Source organism: Rhipicephalus microplus, chromosome 5 (assembly GCF_043290135.1).
Source record: "Rhipicephalus microplus isolate Deutch F79 chromosome 5, USDA_Rmic, whole genome shotgun sequence".
Classification (NCBI taxonomy): domain Eukaryota; kingdom Metazoa; phylum Arthropoda; class Arachnida; order Ixodida; family Ixodidae; genus Rhipicephalus; species Rhipicephalus microplus.
In genome coordinates, this window is record NC_134704.1 from 133,800,586 (window position 1) to 133,817,661 (window position 17,076).

The 17,076-nt window shown below is 41.3% G+C and overlaps 1 long non-coding RNA gene across 1 annotated transcript; it reads right to left on the reverse strand.

Annotated features, from left to right (window-relative positions):
• Nucleotides 1-513: 513 nt before the first annotated feature.
• Nucleotides 514-7,266, reverse strand: LOC142817382 (uncharacterized). The gene is made up of 3 exons (XR_012895200.1): nt 7,025-7,266; nt 4,040-4,149; nt 514-795 (listed from the first exon to the last, which is right to left on the reverse strand). It is a non-coding gene; the product is annotated as an uncharacterized LOC142817382 (long non-coding RNA).
• Between the last annotated feature and the right edge of the window lie 9,810 nt (nt 7,267-17,076).

Sequence of the window (17,076 nt, forward strand, 5' to 3'; positions counted from 1 at the left end):
AAAATTATTGATAGCTTGCTTCCAGGCTTTTTATACTGTAGCCTGAAACTTCGTAATGTCTTCTATGCACATGAACCAGCTTGACAACGTAATGCACAACATGCTTAAGAATACTGCGAGGAACATGATAATGACAAAACGACCGGCCACCCAAATTTTTCGCTGTACATGTTCATAAAATGTTCATGTACACCCAAACGAGGTGCTTATGATACAAGCCGAAAAAACCTACAAGTAGGGCCTTGGAGCCTTCTGGAAGTAGACGTGTTGCATTTTTTCTGTGGAGGACTTTACACCCATAAGTGAGGAACAAAACTCCTGTATAATGAAGAATGTTGGCAGGTATCAGTTATAGAAAAACCTAATGCAGCTAATCTTCCCCGACACATCTGTACATTTAGAGAGGTGACGTAGCTTCTGTAATTGTGGCAGTAACTCCAACAGGACCAGTGCGAAAATTGGCACTACTTGGCTAGACAAATGTCCAAACATGCTTGCCTGACTCCCTCTAGCCATCCCGGCTGAATCTGACACATGATTTCTTAACTGCTGGCTGGACAAAAACAAAACCACTGAAGCACTCACAATACACAGCGTGAAGTTCCTCTGGAGTGGTCAACTTCGTCTTCTGCGATGAAAGAGCAGCACAGTGTACTGATAAGGCACTCCTTGCAATGGTTTTCAATGCCACACAGCGACCATGATGTTCCTGTCGAAGAGAGCTTCGGGAGCTTGGAGGGTGCTTGCTCTTTTCTGGGGGCTGCTACCGCTCCTCGTTTTCTGCTCAAGGTCAACCTGCACAAAGTTGTAGACGAGGCTTTAGGAGTTGTATATAATGATATGCAAATTTTCGCTGAACACACATTTCCTCGTTTCACACTGAGGAATTTCTTATAAAACTTAAGGCCTCGTATATGCAAACATTTACAATCGATCCGAAGATGCACTCGACTCTAAAGGAGCAAGTTTGTTATGTAGTGTATATAAAGAAAGGTCATTCAGCACAACCACAACTACAGTTGCACACGAAAATGACATTTTACACGATCCTGTTTATTTACATGGTCCATTTTATTTTATTTACACGGTCCTGTTTTACACGATCTGGTCTGCATGAACTCTTGAACCGGTCACCATATAGATTGAAAGACACACACAGAGTTTGAGACAAACCTAGTTTCCCGTGGAGCATCCTCTTGCACTATAACAACACATCTCAATTTAGTTAGTTGGTCAGAACGAGGTGAAAACAGCTCGCACTTGAAAAGCACGGGCAGAAGGAATGACGCCTGCACCCTGTGCTCCCTGTATATTCTCGTTGAGGGTGCAGTTTTCACCTTATTCATAGGCACTTTCGCATTTATAACATTGTTTGCTGCATAATCTTTGTGGCATTAAAGTGTGTGATACCTTCATGTGTATCCCATGTAATTTATAAAAATAGAATACAAGATAGCTTGATTCACAAATAACAAAGTGCATCCAGTGCCATGTCCTGTAGCCATTCTGCAGGCAAGTGGCAGAATAATTTATTCTTCAAAACATATCTTACTTGTAACCACTACAAGAGCTAACTCGTGCACTGGCACATTCTGTTTGCCTCTTCAGGTTATAAGGTACCCTTTTTACACCAGAAAGTCTTCAAGAAGAATAGAAGTGTTGTAATTGTGAAGAAAGAAAAGTAGAAGGAAAAAAAGATAACCTGCCCTGTACAGGGAACGAGCCTGCGAACTTCGAATAACATGTCCGATGCTCTATCAACTGAGCTACCATGGCGGCTATCCCTCTTCCATTTTGTACGGTATATATATGTGCATTTATACATGGAAGAGTCAGTCAGCGCTGCTTGTTACCATTATGGCGAGTGTGGGACACCTTTTTTTGCCTACTGGCAATCACATTACGATTGCAATTACGTTACGATTACTTCCAATATCCCTATACTTCTTTGGCAGCATTATGCATCTGTCAGTTCTCAGAAAATCTGCTAGTCACAGGAGGTGGCAATGGTTCACCCTCCCACCTAAATGCATGTACTTGAACACATGCACAACTGATAAAAAAACAAGTCACACACCGCTAAGATTACTGAGATTCACTGTTTCAGATTCATGAGTAAAGGAAAGAACTATAAATTTAAGGGTTTGTTGTCTTTGTTGAACACATTATAATGAGAACTAGTAGAAAATGATGCCAAACAAACTATAGGGGATGTTATCAAAAGTAACTTTAACAAAATTATGAAAAGAAAAGTGAACGAAAACTTAGCTTGGCAACGTTTCTTGACAATTGAATTGACATTACTTTTTATAACATCCCTATATTTTACTGGGTAATGTTGTCGGGTAATTCTCATTATTAGAGTGGTGAGTAGGCTGACAAAGAAAGCATATGGCATTGATACTTCTTTTGAACACCTAATAGTTTGAGGACCTTAAAAGAGCGGAAGCTACTTTGCGTAGACCAGAATATTTAGTTGGAGCGAAAAAAAAACGTACACACATTTTTACCAGACTTCATAAAAGTGTATGCTGCCAGTAATGTTAAGTACCATTACTTTTGTCACACTATGCACTGTAGCAGGTGTAGTTAGAGTGGTGATAGTGAAGGATTAATCAAGCACGCCACCAACTGCGTTCACATCAATGGTCGCGTATTTTAAAAATAAACCTGCTGTATAGTAAAAAAAAGTTTAGAGCATTTATGTTTTTATCCAAATCAAGCTAAACCGACTGGGTAAGCAAACCATTTGCATAAAATCAAAAGGCATAAAGTGATTCGTGTATTATAACTATGTGAACAATTTCAGCAACGCAGGGAAAAGTGATAACAGTTCTATTAAAAACCCCTCTCATTATAACATGCATGAAAAGCACCACACCAGAATATTTTACAGTGCATGTAATATCGAGACTACTAGACTGTCTATTGACCTTTTAGAAGAAGGGTATCTCCTTCACGTTCAAGGGGCAACCACTTAGCCTTTTCCTGAGCTTTTCTGTGAATATTTCCTGAATTTCAGATATCATTAGGATTGATTTAGAGTGAACAGATTTTGCTTACGCATTGAAACCTAGTTCTGTATGTAACTGCAATTATGGGTGCCAAATCACCTCCAATTAATTTTTAACATTTAGCTCATTTTTTAACTGTAGCAGCACAACTAGCTGTGGGTGCCCAAAAAGTAGCTAGAAACAATTCCTTTACCTCTTTGAGCCTTTCGGAAGTGTTCAACTTCTCAGTGCTCACCTTACAACATTGTTTTTAAATACGTGTTTGTGTGCCCACTACTCTTGCTCCTTGTACAGTGAGGAGGAGCACATGGCAAGAAGAGACAAGAAAGAAGCATTGCGAAAAAAAGCGAAATAAGCGAGGACCTCTTTTGTATCGTACAATGTGTGTAACATTACTATTGCGACAACATATAGACAAATTATCACGGCTATGCATCCATTGTAGAGTCATACACAGCTGCAACACCACGACTAAATTTCAACCTTGTGTTGGTTTAGTATCCCTTTATAGTGGCAAGCTAATGATATCTGCATTTGTTTGGCACACATTGAGATGCAGCGAAATGTGATATGGTAATCTCATTTAGAATGCACGTCATGTGGCTTCACTGTATATGTGGCCACAAGTAACTCTGGTTGCAAAGCAATATGGCAGAGCCTAAACAGACGTCACCGACCACTCCAATCTGAACTTGCCTTTGCTACTTGCCCATTATCATCCCAGCAAAAAATGAATAATTGAATCTACTACACATATGTGCTAGCTTATGCTAAGCACCAAGTATAAAGGGTGTTTTGTCATTATTGAGATCAGTTATTTGTTCAAGAACACTTGCTGTCAAACACAAATACATTGCTGTCGAAGCATCAAGACTCTAATATAAAGCAAAAAGAAGTGTCTCTTTAAAAATTACAGGCCACAAGGTGAAAGATAAATATTTGATATACTAGGGATATAAGGCACGCACAAGAGGTGCTGCCATATTATACTTTTCCCTGTGTTGAAACCTGCTTGCTTTACTCACCCAACACATCTGTAAAGATGCCGTGAAAACACCAAGGAGCTGATGCAGCAAGGTTGAACACATGTCCAGGGATTCCACCATTCCTAAGCAGCCCTACAGCCTCCACAGTCCTGCAACCATTTGTAAGATAAATAGAGTTCTACCCAAAGTTCTTGCTTTACAGACACACATGCAAGACGCATAACCACTATATAGGAAGTTTGCATGATAATGCGCTGGGTAGCAAAACGGATGCCAATATCAAGTATCCCGGTCTGCCGCTTCTTTCTTTCCGTTCTTAATTATTCAATCCATGGTTAATAAATGTTCCCCCAATGTGAAGTGTACTGGCAGTCCGGTGAAGAATTGCAATGTATTTCAAACACAGTCCAATTCATGGCAAGTAAGCATCCAATAGCGTTTTGCCAGCTGTTCAAGAAAGGAGCATGAAGTTTAGCTAAAACCCATGTTTTTTATAAACACCATTCAATTTGATATAAAAGTTGTGAGCATTATGTGAAGGAACAGGGATTAATGCTTAATCAATGATTTCTTATAATGTACTGATATGAATGCAACTAACTGAATATGAAACGATAATTTTTGCTTGAGAATTTAGAGTTATGAACACTATCGCACTTGCCAGCTGCAGCTTGTCCAAAACAGCAGCAAGATAGGCTAGTTTCTGTAGGTGAGCAGTAATGAGCAGTGCAAAGTAACAGCAAGAAACACCAGTAACAACAGTATGGAGCAAGCACAGACTGCCAACTGTATAATTTTTGCACAAAAGTTCGCCTGAATATCAGTCAGACAACTCGTGCAAATGAAGGTCCAGTTGGGAATGAACAAGTTACGAAATCAACAATGCCTGCTTTCACTAACAGGACCCTCATTCACATAAAGTATGCAGCGATAGGCCCCTACCGAGGTACGTCACAGCATGATGTCACTGGCACATGTAAAAGGTGTGGCTGGAAAAACACTCCCGCTGGTGGCTCAGCCCGGTACAGTCGTGCGGTGTTTGGGGCAAGTTTTAATTTTTCAAAGCTTACACTTCACGTTACAATGTCGACATTAGCTGTAGTATGTGTCAGCAAACATCTAGCTGTGTGGTAAAATATTTGCCACGCTGTCTGTTTATCTTGAAGAAGTGAACACGCATGGTGGCCTGTGCGAGGAACAGTGGCATAGTCTTCAAAAATGTGCACTGTTGATTGCGGCATGTAGTGTGCATTGAAAGGTATTGAGAATATTGGTTCAACTGAGAATATTGTGTGTGGTGTGTGCAGTGTCAATAACAATGTGTCTTGTTTGCGAAGGCGTTAGCACTCATGGCAGGGACCGGTCGATGAAAAAACTTGATTTGACATTTTAGTCAAGGTAAATATGCACTTGACGCGACCATCTGCGAGTGGGTACATCTCGGTGTTTGCGCTGTGTGCAGAAAAAAATTGCATGGTCACCGGGCTGGAAGATACCATTTGCTGAAGCTGCATGTATGAATCACCCCGACGAGCACGCAAGCCCAATAAAGGTATAACTCGTTTTATCGAAGGCCTCATATGTCTTCATGTAATAAGCAGAGATTCTTGTTTCACATATACTCAGTACCTTTACCGCTCGATATTCATGAAGTGACAATGCAAACAACAAGTTTGTGTGTTAGGTCCTAAGGGAGCAATGTAAATGTGCAAATAAGTTGTAGGTGTCAGATGCAGCGATGTAACTGCGCAAAAGATTACGTATATATTAGGCTACAGGTTTAGAATCGCATACATCTCAGTGGTTTATCAGGAACGTCACAAACAACTTCCTTGCCAACCAGCCCTTGCACAGAGGGAGGGAATGGCTGGCACGGCGCTCGAAGTGACGTCACACTATTTGCAAACATAGAGAGGTTTCTTACTTAGGCAACATTTTGCACAATATATTTTTTAGATGCAAGACTGTACTCGTCCACATTGATCATACTGATGTCTTTTGTTGTTACTTTGTGCTGTGAATTACTAGGCATTTAGTCACCATGATCTTTAAAAGCTAATTTCAGTGTTCTCTCGTATTGGTGACAACTGTGTTGTTGCATAAATTGGGCTAAAAAGCAAGACAGAAAGGCTGTCACAATAAATACGCCAACATGGGTATTCTCCTGCAAACAAAAGTCAGCACTGGTCCTCTCATTACCCATCTTCCTTCTCTTTTTGCCTTGTTTGTGCTGAAACAGCCAAACACCTGATGAGTTAGATGAGAAACATTAACGCATCAAAACTATAAGTGCTTGCATCAGCAACTACACAACAGCATGATAACCGCACCCCTGCCACACAGCAGCGAAACATATTTTGAACATGCTGGCAGTGTATTATTTTATAAAAAGCAACTCTGGCAGATTACAAAATCTCACATTGTGCATGAAAGTTTTCTTCAAAGTCAGGCGTACAATGTAGGTGCTGGCCGGTGCATTATTAGTTACAAGCAAAAGCGTCTTGCAGGTACATATGCAGATTGCACGAACACCTCTCTCTCTACACTAGGCACACACATTATATCTTTTAACAAGCACACGCCACTGTTTAGGGGCATAATAACGCTCTACCGTGAACGTATGCTAATCAACCCACTTAGGTGGTTGGCTAGGTGAATCGAGCCAAGTTACAAATTATATCACCCGCGAACGTAAACAAAATGCTGCTTTCCATCAAATGGCACTGCAGGCTTCCTTTAATCAACAACGTAGCAAGCGCCGTGTGCGTCTTCCTCACTACATTGCACATATGAAAAAATCGATCACCATACACATGCATGTTGCCGCAGTTGTCTCGAATTAGCTCCAGTAAGGCCGCGCCGATGCGTCATGGCTCTGCTAGCGTTAGCGTTGTCAAAGCGAATCGGCAACCGCACTCGCAAAGGCGCGTAAGGTTGCCGTTTCACGACGCCTCGTTCGAGTGCAGCAACACACACTTGCACTGAGTGGCATACTTGGTCTACATAAAAAAGTGTCCCCCTTACCTTTAGTTTCTTTCACACTGTCCTGAGGGAAGCAACCACAGGCGTCAGCCGTCACCTCGGAGTCCTTCGAGCGCCCGCCCAACCCGCCGATTCCTTGGACGACTCACACTTGATCCGCACTCGAACAACCGCGGGAATAGGGCGCAATCTTAGCACATCACACGAACGAGGAACGGCGCTTCCTTGCGTAAATTTAACATTTCGTGCTCTCGTGTGTAGCAGCGCGAACACAGGAGATAGCATGCCCACGGAGACAAAGACAAACAACATGTGGCTTTAGCTGTGAATGGATTTGGCTTGGATATCTGTGTGAGGAAAAAAAAAACATCTGTCGCTGCTATAAACTGAAAAAAATGTATGTTATCTGGTAAATAAACTTTAAAAGTGATAAGCGGTTATTCAAAAAACAAGTTACGACTTATGAATATTTTCGCAGGTTTTTGTTTTGTTTTTGTTCTGGCAGACGACAGCCTCCTACTGCTTCTACGACAGACGTAGTGCGGTTTCACGTTCGGTGCGTGTCGCCGACGCAAAGCTCTACAGTAGTGATATCAAAGTTATCAATTCTCAAAAAATAATAGGATGGCTACAAAGCAGTAACATTTTGACATAGTGCAGTACGCAATCTTTCAAGGTATGACATTTCTTTGCTCTGAAGCAAATCGAAGCATGCGGGCCGGCGCAATCAGCTGATGTCGCCACTACGCGAGGCATGGTCGTGCACAATAGCGTCGCGCCCCGCGCTCGATTTGTCATCAAGCGATAGAGCTACTAAGTGGAATACAGCTAGATGCAGGGATTAATGGCGTATCACTCTAATTCCCTGTGGTGGCCGACTCAATCGCAAGAGAGCCCCGGGAAACAACCTTCAACTGCTCAAGCTTGTGTGTGGGTGTAAAAATACTTGTTTTCATCCGCGGCGGGGCAGCAATCTATAGTTGAAAGACATGCGAAAAGCATGTGACGTATATATTTTAGGCTACATGCAATTAGTTTTCATAGATTTTCATTTCTTTTGTCGGTGCTCAGGAGAGCTAAGCTCATGGTCGTTATTTTAAAATGACATTTCTCTTTGCCAATGATAATGAGAACAGTTTCATTAGTATTGACAAGTTCATTCACATTGAATTTAGTTCTCGTTATTATTGTTTCTACCAAAAACGAGCCCTTGAAGTTATGCTTTCTTTGCTTGATTTGTTTTCGTGTGACAGCATGCAAGTAAAATGACAGTTATTGTCATTCCTTGTGAATGACACATTTTCCGTGTGACAGACTTTAGCACCTGGTAATCTGCAGAAGTTGTATTCATTCTGGAATAGGGCGAACAGTGGTGACTGACAACACAGACTAGCCTGTGTTATTCTTTTGTACTATATATGTCACTGTGCATTCATTTATAACATTATAGAGGTCGGATTTCCTGCTGAAAATGTGACAACAACTGTACAGTTTCCACATTTTTGCAACAATCCACATTCCTTTCATACACTATATTGCACATTTTCGTAAGCACCTTACAAAATTTGTATATTTTCGTAAGACCTTACATTCTGTATTTTCCTTATGAAAGCTTCTGTACACTCCATACACTTTCCTTATCCTCCCATATCTTCCATAATGAACGCTCCGTATGCTCCATAAGTTTCCTTATCTTTCCATATTTTCCATAAAACTCCATCCACGCCATAAAACTTCCCTATCCTTCCATATACTCCATAAAAAGCTTTCCATATATGCCATACATTTTCCTTATCTTTCTGTATACTCCATAAAAAGCTTTCCGTATACGCCATACAATTTCCTTATCCTTCCATACACTCCATAAGAAGCTTTCCGTAAATGCCATACAACTTCCGTATATTTCCATAAAACTGCATATGTCTTCCGTATGTAGCATAAGGAAATGTTACGGAGTCCATATATTTTCCGTAAGATTTCATACGGAACTTTTCAGTAGGGGAGCAGGCCCGTTGTTACCTTGTCATCACCAGCGCCCTCTGTGAATTCTTCCTAGAAATTTCCTTACTTCCCCAGTCATTACTGGTAGGATGTCGACTTCTTGTGCGCTGTTATTGCTTCTTACAATATCATCGTAGTTGTTTTGGCTTCTGTACAGCTCACTGTAAAATTTCTGGTCCAGCTCACCTATCATATCTATGTTGGTGATGAAGTGGCCTTCCTTGTCCCTTGCATGCATCTGATTTTTGCCCATGCAAAAGCTTGCCTTCGCGACGTTCAGGTTTCTGCTGCTTCTTACAGCCTGCTCAATTCTCTCCATGTTATGCCTTATCTTGTCGGCTACCTGACGGCTATTGATTAACTTCGCAAGCTCCATAAATGTATTTTGTTGGTTGCATTTGTTTGCATGGTGAAATACACAGTAAGATCACTTTACGGTGAGTAAAAGAATCTTGACTGGCTGCATAAAAAGTATTACTTTTTTCCGTATTCCTACTTGGCACCCTATCTGAGTGTGGTCTAACATGTGATATCGCTGAGCGTGTGGCTAGGCGGCGCTGAGCCAAACGCTGAACTCGTGCCTTCCACCCACTTCACCCGATTCAGAGTTCACAGAATAACGACACGAAAGACAATTGAACAAAAGAACAGCTGGTACCAGCAGGTTTTCATTAACATTAAGTCTCTCGCAGTGGAAACGTATTCTGAAGTGCTCTAGCTTAAGATGTTCTCTGCACGACCGTAGAATACTCTCTAACTCCTCGCGTATTTCGATTCCACGTTTTCTTTGAAGTAATTTCGGGGCTTCATCTCACAAAAACTAGTTGAGGTTAATTTGCGCCAGCATCATGGAGCACCGTAGCAACGACGCTGCAGCTGTTACACAGGTACGTACACTTGTTTAAATAACCCATTCGTAAATTATTTTACTTGCAGTTGATTATATCCAAGTTTTATGAAACTGTACGTGAATATGAAGTGGTAGACCGGACACTGATACATTTAGGCGAATAATGTTTAATTATTGCGCGGGCTATGTCAGTGAATGGCTATGACTAGTTCTCCCACGCAAATTAAACATTACCGCTTGGGATACGGCGTTTGATCAGCGCAACAGTTCCTGCAAATCGGAATATGCAGCTACATAATGGCTGGTGACTAGCTGCTTAGAAGAAATATTTACGAAAAAAGTATACGCGGATAACATATCAGCATTTTTGAGCGTTTTGTATGGGACCGTATTATATTGTTCAACGATTTGGACATATTGAAAGATTGAAAGTACACCAAGTTGTAAAGAAAGTTGGGATCACCAGCGTAAAGCCGTTAAGAACCGATCTCTAGGCGTAAGCGGTGAAAACAAAAAAATGCCTTGATGTCATGCACCACCATTTTCACAGTGAATCTTCCGTTCTTAGGTAAGTTTGCCCATCAAATTATCGCAACAGCTCACTTAAGCTTCGCTAGCGGCGTAAACAGCTGCCTTTTACCTTGGTAGACTTGCACCTAAACAATAAGCAATTATTACTACTGTATATATCGCGTATATATTCGCACGTGTTGGGCGCAGAAAAAGGCGATATTCGGTTGCCGTGGAAATGAGCCCTTGTCGTGACGTCACTTCACCCCGACTGCCACGCCGCCAGTGTTTGTTATCGGGCTAATAGGAAACTCTCCCCGTGGCGTCCACACTCCCAATGCGCATGCGCGTCTCCTCTCCTCTCCTATGCTGTCCTTCTCTCGCAGGCAACGCCGACGTAGGCAGCGTGTGCTAGCGCGGTCTTTGACTGAAAAAATTGACAGCTCGCGCTGCACAATCGTTCGCTGGCTACCCCATATGTTTTTAAGCACTGGACCTTGACCCCGAAGGGCAGGATTTCTGATGTGCGTTGTTTTTCAATGAAAATTTGTACTGTGCACGTTAACTAAAAGCGGGCTGTGGGTTTCTGTGTCCAATCGGATCCTTTTGTCTCTCATTGTCCGTTAACAGCGATTAGCATGCACTTATAGAAAACACCTGTCAATTACTGCGTTCTTTGTGTCTTCTCAGGTTTCTCTTCTGCACAACGCCGCATGAGCTTTAGCGTGAACGCCTCTGCCAGTGTAAGCGTTAGCACCCGCTCCTTCGCATCTACAGATGGTTCCTTTTAGCGGGAGATGGTGTATATGTCTCTACTCTTGTTCTATTCTTTCTTGTACCTTCAATCTAGTCTGCCATAGCAGACTACTGGTGTTGTGATTGAATTCTGAGCTGAATCCGCGGGTTTGATCCCCGCTTTGGCGGATGCATTTAGGTGGAGGTGAAGCGCTACAGTTCCGTGTGCTGTCCGCTGTTAATGCATGCTAAACAACGCCACGTGATTGAAATTGGCGGTGCCCTTCACTACGGCGTGTCTAATATTTTTGTCAGATGTTTGGCAAGGTAAGTTCTGGTAATATTGTTAATACCTACTTCCTCAGTAGGGAAGGAACTCCAGTGTGACGTGACTAACCTTCCTGTTCTTCCATTACATTTGGCTATTCTTCTCTGCTGTTTAGATGCGTTTGTTTAGTTTTTAAATGCGTTATATATGCGGCAGAGGTACGCCACAATAGAGAGGTATGAGCTTGTGGCCATAGTGTTACGTTAGACACTGCGCTCGGTGCTTTTCAAGTGTCGTGTACGACTAGTCGTGGTCATCGGAAGAAGCGAAGCAGCTTTCACAAGCACTCGACCGGGCTAATATAAATGCAAGTGATGTCGGAGAAAATCTGCCCCAACATGGAGAAATCAGTGGCACTCAAGCTCGGTCGAGGACCCCACACTTGAGTCTGGCGGGCGTGAGACTGGAGCCAGAGGACATCTTCCACTCTTCCAAGAAAGATGAGAAGTCTTATAAGCTTAGATGCTTAGATGCGTGGACCTACTTAACGGCTATGTATTAGAAGTGTAAATTGCGAATTTAAACATGAAATGGATTACGATTGCTAATTTTGAGGATCAAAATTAATTGAGACTTACAAAGTTTTCAGCAAGAGCTTGAAAACGAGACAACATAAGTGAGCGAAAAGCGTTGAAGTTGTATCTACGAGGGCACCAAGGTTATCTGTGTTTGGCGGGGAGTTTGGCTGATTGTTTCTATAACAGAATCACTGTGGAGTTGTCTAGAATTCGTCTGCATGGTCATGTTTGTTGAATGCAGACAATGTGTCATCACTGCTGAGAGTATTCTACACCCGACAATATTTCACGGTCACCTAAGAATATTACCTCAAGTTGATCTCATATGGCAAAGAAGGCCTAATTCTAGTTAAATACATTCACTTAACTCTACTGCAACGTGAAAGCTATCTTTCTTTGGCTCTCCACCTGTGAATTTATGCTGCCCAGCCACCCTTAGAAACCCTTCTGAACCTAACGTAACTTTACATTGCCTCCGAGATTAAAGGAATCCTCCTAGTTTTACATTCCCTCCGTGATTGGACCACCTAGAGCAAGCTATCATGCGATATGATGACGTCTTGATTTCACGTTGCGTGGTCTGACGTCAATGTGAGACCACGATGACGTCATAATGACACCACAAAACTCTGCAACCGGGGTTGTCTTTTCCTGATGGCAATTTTTTTTGTCACTCGTACTCGATAAAGCGGGTTGCGAGATGCCGCCATCGCGGTACACTCAAAATTCGCACTCTATGATGCAGGGTTTGAAACCCATGGCCTATTTTGTAGTGACCCGTGGCTTCACAAGAAACAAATTGTGCTATTGTTCAAGAGATGTCGCAATATTTACTGGCTTATTCTGGATAATAGCCCTTTGCTTAGGTAAGCTGCAGCGAGGGACTTGTCCGAAACATTTTTTTCTATTTTTTTTCGTGAATTAACTCATGCATAGCCATGTATTGAAAGTTGACCATAGAAAAAAAAGTAATTTAAAAATTGGCGTCCGTATTCGGGTCACTCTATAGATCATCGTCGATATGCCGCTCTAATCTTGACTCCAAATAACCACCAGAAACGCATCACATTTAGTTAATGAAATGCGCTTTTTGGAACTACCGTGTTAAGCGTCCATTGCTCCCCTCCCTTCTGTTGCTTAAACCTTGTTCACAAAGCGGGGCATAGTATATAAAGGCCTAATTTTTTTAACTACGGCACGTTAGCTGAGGTGAGTTTAAGACCACTGCCATAAGCCATCAAGTGCTTTCGCCTTTTAAAAAATGAGGCGGCTTCGCAACAGCGTTGCTAAGCAGGGGTGAAGTGCACAGCTTGATGGCCTTGTGTGTTTCTTCTTACTCTTATTCTTTTATATAACTCTCTACTTTCTCTGTTTCTCAATTTTTCTAGTGCTTTCAGTCTCTTGCTATATATATTCCTTTTGTTGTCTCTAAATATATTTTCTTGCTCTCTCTCTTCTTCTTGCTTCCTCTTTATTTATCTTCCCATCTATCTTTCGCCATTTATTCTGGTCCCTCCCTTTCGTTTTATTTATCTCTTTCCTTCAATGCTATGCTTTACTCCTCTCGCCCTTTTCTATTTTTTCCCGTCACTCTCAGTGCCCTTTCTCGATGGCTTGCGATACTACTTATACAAGGCCATGTTGAGCTCTGCTAGCATGCCTAAATTACAGATGGCTATCGATACTCTCCTTGGGGTCATGGGTACGCATGGTCGGATCTCGCTGCTTCAAGAAAACCTTTTTGGCAAGGGTTTCTCTCTGTTGCTTTTTATTTTCTTTTTTTGTGACTTACCTTCTTTATTGGTTCTCCTACCCATCAGAATTATTGTGGCTCATGCCGAAAAAACAAATGCACGTGTTCCGGAGGCATTATGGAACAATAAAAAACAAGATAACGTGTGTGGGTTCGTTTTTTGTCTTTGCGAAACAACAAAACGAAAAGCTTACCAGCTACTCTGTAAAATACAATATTACAATAAAAATAGCAATCTTGGCTATATACAATTATACGTGGGCCTGTTCTGTTGTGGCGGTCCGGAAACATTGTTTAGCGTGTGTTTATGAAAAGTCCCCAAAAATGAAGAGGCAAAAGGGCGTTTTAATATAAAATATTGTTAGATATCTCCTGCACCAATAACAAACTACTGTGTGTTAAATTAAGTAACAAAGAATCTTTAAAGGGGCGCGAAATAGATAACCAATTTTTCGCGCACTAGTAAAGTACACAGTGGCTGAAACACCTCTTATAACGCAAGGCGACCTTTATAAGCAAGAAAAAGCGCGAAAAGAAAATGCCGATGGAGGCGATGCCTTGGGAATCCCCCACTAAACACCGTGAGGTGATTTATTTTCAGGACATGTACTTGGTTCTTGCGTAGCTTCTAATCGATAAAAAACAAATACATCGCCCCAAACCTAGCATACGAAGTTTCAGAAGATCTCATCGAGCTTGTGTTGCGACAATACGAAAAATACATTTCTAAATTCGGGGCTTCACGCATGGAGATTTCGGCACGAGATTTATAAACGAAACTTGAACGTTAATTTTTTCCGTTACTAAAGAATTTAGGATAGTGAAACTTGTAACATTAGAGTTCTCAGATTACAGTTTATTGTTCTAAGCGAAATCATTGTTCACTCTATTGTGCTTTATAGAACATGTATTGCACGGCGAGTGATACTGCCACATCGCATTCAAAGAAATACACTACGTAAATGCCTTAGTTCTGACGCCTCCAGAAAAAGTTATAAAGCAACATATTTCAATCCTCTTAGTGCCTCAATGTTTAGTACAATATTCTTTCTTTCATTCCGATAGATGCTTTCGATATATATTTAGACCATATTTCCATTTATATTTCAGAAACGTCAAGGCATACTATCGCGTATATTGCAGTAGCGCTACATATGGTACTTATCACAATGTGCACTACCTGCTTTGCTCTGTTTGATTTCTTGCAAGCAAAACTTGTGAATAAAAATGGCTAGTAAATGAGCACAGTTTCAGAGACTGCACTTACGTAGATATTAGAAAATTTGAGTTTGATCTAGTGTATGAGGTCGTACTGGCTACAATAATAGATGTAGTCCTGAGTGCCCACTGTTTCCATGCAATAAACGAAAGTCTACGTTGAAAACAGCTTCACTGCCATGACAGCAATAATTCCTTTTTTTTCCTTCCTAACGTACTCACAAGTTGTAAACAAATTTTGCAGCGCTTTAACCTTAGTGCAACAGAAAATATATTTGTAGGTGGACAGGGAGAAATAAATCAGAAGCCCGGTTCGGCCCCATTGTTGTCTGTGGCGACATATTGTGAGGCCGGCTGTCGGTATGTGTAGCCAAGTGTTTTTTGTCAACAGGCCGTACTTCAGCTCCGAATTTTGTTTGTATTGCTAGCCCTATTTCTCGGAAGTCTGTAATTTAGGTTCTCCACTGCACCTCTCCTTCAAGCGAGGTGAAAGACGCTCGGGTCCACGAGGAGCCAGAAAAGAAGTCGGGTCATTCGCGCGGGCGGCGTGAAAACGGTGCTTCAGATCATTCACTCTGTTTTCGAGCATATTGTTGTTTAGGTAACTCATTTTTTTTATTTCTTTCACCACGGCCAACTTGCTAATGATGTAGGGAAAAGCTGCACGGTGGAGTGGCGCCGAAGGTACTTTGAGCAACGCAAAGCTCCAAAGCTTCGACTGGGAAGATTGAAAAGTAAGCTCTGCGAAGATGGAAAAATAGACAAAAAAAGTAAAACTATATTACTACCGGGCCCGCTGCGTGGCATTATTACAAAGAAAGGGCGTTAACAATGAATCATATTGTAGTGTTGTAAAAGGATAGTTAACGCGTGAGCCAGTGAGCACATGTTTTCCAATGCGTTAGGTGCATGCGACGAATTGAAAGAATGCTTTTTTTTTCGAGCGAATTAAAGAGAGTGTATAAAGGTGGAGCTCAAATGGAGAGGATTTATGGCGTAAAAAACCGTATGAGAAGTGGAAACGCAAAAAAAATTACACATGTCACTTTGCGTAGAAGCCTTTCTAAGAGAAAAAAGTAATTTATTGTGACCTTAAATTTTTCGAGCTAGTGTGACTTAGGTACCCAGAGAAAGCTTGGGCGACTCACTTTATCTATCTATCAATCTATCTATCTATCTGTATGTATGTTTGTATGTACTTATCCTTAAATATTGAGGTAATACTTACTGCTGCTCCTACAAGAGCAACTAGCACTATTATTATTATTATTATTATTATTATTATTATTAATATTATTATTATTATTATTATATTATTAATACTATTATAAGCGCCATTTATATTGAGACTGCCTACGGAAACGCAGCAAGCGAGCACCAAAAAATTAGGATTAAAAAAAGTGAATATAAAATTCCCAGGAGTAGAGTGTCACTCTTTTAAGATCCGGGAAAAAGCGGTATTTTTCGGAACGATTCAACCGAAAATACAAAAGTCTGGCAAAAGCGTGGGCTTTGATAATTATTCATCGAGGAAAAAAGATTATGCCCGCTGATTTACTGAAACCGTTTCTGGTTTAATCACTTTTTCGCAGGTTTTGCTAAAATGCACATGCCCATAAATGCCCGTGCACGCTTAAACAAACTGTTTCTGCATCTGTTTATTTGCCCACGCTTCGAGGGAACACCTTTTAATTTTCAATGTTTTGTCGAAATAAGCAACCAGGACTTGATAGGGTAGCTGCGGCCGCGCTTTGGCGGAATTTTTACGTATTTGCAGAACTGGTTCTCTTTATGTTGATTGGTTTTTTAACCAGTAAATCAATTTTCGACAAACTGAAAACGGCAATGACTAACGAATTGTTTAGAGCAGGAAAAAGAAAGATATAGAAATGTACAGGCACATTTCTTTGTTGCCTATCCTCTCTCAGATACTAACAATTTTCTTTAATGTATGACGTTCTTACTTAAACTTTCGCAACTAACACACCCGAATTTTTGTTTCGTTGGTAATCGCAGTGCTATAACATTGTTAGAAGTGTTTAGCGAAGAAATATATTTGGCTGTGTTTCATTCGCGTGTGGAATGAACAGACTGGACAGCTGGGTTGTCGAGAAACAAATCAACCCCATCGTTTATTCTGCGTTGGTAGTTATAGTCGAAAGTGGAAAGGGTTAGAAAAGG